This window comes from Orycteropus afer, unplaced genomic scaffold (genome assembly GCF_000298275.1).
Source record: "Orycteropus afer afer isolate SDZICR_OR568_19922 unplaced genomic scaffold, OryAfe1.0 scaffold00134, whole genome shotgun sequence".
Lineage (NCBI taxonomy): Eukaryota > Metazoa > Chordata > Mammalia > Tubulidentata > Orycteropodidae > Orycteropus > Orycteropus afer.
In genome coordinates, this window is record NW_006921721.1 from 6,597,904 (window position 1) to 6,600,540 (window position 2,637).

Consider the following 2,637-nt stretch of genomic DNA (forward strand, 5'->3'; position numbering starts at 1 on the left):
AATGGTTGCAGCAGTATATTGACAGAGAACTTCCAGAAATGCAAGCTGGATTCAGAAGAGGATGTGGAATGAGGGATATCATTGCTGATGTCAAATGGATCTTGGCTCAAGGCAAAGAATACCAGAAAGATATTTACTTGTGTTTTATTGACTATGCAAAAGCATTTGATTGTGTGGATCATAACAAATTCTGGATAACATTGAGAAGAATGGGAATTCCAGGACACTTAATTGTACTCATGAGGAACCTGTACATAGACCAGGAAGTGGTCGTTCAAACAGAACAAGGGGACACTGCATCATTTAAAATCAAGAAGGGAGTGCATCAGGGTTGTATCCTTTCACCATACTTATTCAATCTGTATGCTGAACAAATAATCCAAGAAGCTGGAATATATGAAGAAGAACGTGGCATCAGGATTAGAGGAAGAATCATTAACATCCTGCGATATGCTGATGACACAATTTTGCTTGCTGAAAATGAGGATGACTTGAAGCACTTACTGATGAAGATTGAACAATACAGTCTGCAGTATGGATCACATCTCAATATAAAGAAAACAAAAATCCTCACAACTGGACCTATAAGCAGCATCACGATAAATGGAGAAAAAATTGAAGTTGTCAAGGAATTCACATTGCTTGGTTCTACAATTGACGCCAGTGGAAGCAGCAGTCAGGACAGCAGATAACTTATAGCACTGGGCAAATTGGCTGCAAAGGATGTGTTTCAAGTGCTAAAGAGCAAAGATGTCTCCTTGAGGACTAAAGGTGCACCTGACTCAAGCTACATGTGGTATTTTCAGTCCCCTCATATGCATGTGAAATCTGGACAATGAATAAGGAAGACCGAAGAAGAATTTATGCTTGAGTTGTGGTGTCACGAAGAATGCTCAGAGTACCATGGACTGCTAAAAGAGCTAATAGATCTGTCTTGGAGGAAGTGCAGCCTGAATGCTCCTTGGAGGCAAGAAGAGCCAGACTTCATCTCATCTACTTTGGCCACATTGTCAGAAGGGACCATTCTCTGGAGAAGGATGTCATGCTTGGTAAGGTGGAGGGTCGACAAAAGAGGGGAAGGCCCTCAACATGATGGATTGACACAGTGGTGGCGGCAATGGGTTTAAGTGTAGCAAGGATCATGGAGCTGACACAGGACCAGGCAGTGTTTCGTTCTGCTGTGCATAGGGTCACTATGAGTCGGAGAAGGCTTGATGGCACCTAACAACAACTGGATGTTAACATGATTCTTTGAATCATGGTACTCAAATGAAGTTGTAATTGGACAGACAGTTACTAGAAAGCCTGGTTTTGATACTTAACTTGTTCAACTTGTCCTAGGTACGTACTCCTGGGGTAAGGTAAGGGAGGCAGCTACCTCAGGAATGAAATTGAAGTGGTCAAGATAAGTAGTATTTTTATATAATATTAAAAAAAATCAAAATGAATGCAAAAAAGTTTTAAATAAAAATAGAGCCAAAATTAGAGTGAGCCAAAATTGCACAAGGCTAAGTTGTGCAATTGTAAAAAAAAAAAAAAAAAAAAATACTCGGCAATCAAGATACCTCACTCACCTCACCTGAGTCATGGCAGAAAGATGACTGAGAACCCTGCTTTCAAAAGTAGAAACAGCCCACTCTGTCTCCTCAGACCTAACATTTTGATTATTCAAATATATTAACATTCAGGAGTATCTTTGTGCTGAATTAGAAAATCATACTTTTTATTTACCTAGAGCTGCTAACCCAAAGGTCAGTGGTTTAAACGCACCAGCCACTTCATAAAAGAAAGATGGAGCAGCCTGCTTCTGCAAAGATTTACAGCCTTGGAAACCCATTGTGGGTTGCTATATGTTGGAATGGATGGAATGGACTCAATGGCAGTGAGGTTTTTTTGTTTGTTTGTTTTGTTTTGAGGACATCTAATCCTACTTCCGTAGTGATACTGCCTCGGAAATCCAAGGAGGGGTTGCTATGAGTCGGGTTTGACTCGATGGCACATAACAACAACAACAACAACAAGGATGTTCAAGATCCTTTGGAGAATTTATCTAATTAATCTTGATATTTTTCTTCTGAGGAGACAGAGTTGGCTGTTTCCACTTTTTAAAGCAGAGTTTTCAGTCTCCTTTCTGCCGTGCCCCTCCAGAGAAGTTATTACTTGTAGGACTCACTCCCAGTAGTATTATTCCTCACTCAGGGTAAGGCATAGACAAGAGAGGCTGTGGGTTATACCCAATGTCCAGTGCTCTTAATTCTACCACCTTTTTTTTTTTCCACTTGAGACAAAGGTTTTGAAAATGGGTGTTCTAAGACAGTGTTTTACAAATTATGAATCATGATTTACCAGTAAATTGAAAAAATAATTTATTGGGTTGTGATCAGCCTTTAAAAATCTTGACTCAATTAGAAAATATCAAAAAGTAAATATTATTATCTGAAATTTTTCTTTCAGTTTTGTGTGCACATGTGTTTGTATGTGCATGAATGTGTGTATCTGTTAGATTTATTAATATGGATTTGTGAGTTATAGCTTAAAACATGGGAGCTCTGGTAGCATAGTGGCTAAGACACTTGCCTGCTAACCAGACGGCTGGCAGTTCAAACCCACCAGCCACTCCTCGGAAGGAAGGTTGGG

The 2,637-nt window shown here is 39.7% G+C and overlaps 1 protein-coding gene across 1 annotated transcript in view; it reads left to right on the forward strand.

Annotated features, from left to right (window-relative positions):
- Nucleotides 1-2,637, forward strand: part of LOC103200704 (phosphatidylinositol 3,4,5-trisphosphate 3-phosphatase TPTE2-like) — a 93,640-nt gene that overhangs the window by 36,020 nt on the left and 54,983 nt on the right. The window lies entirely within an intron of this gene.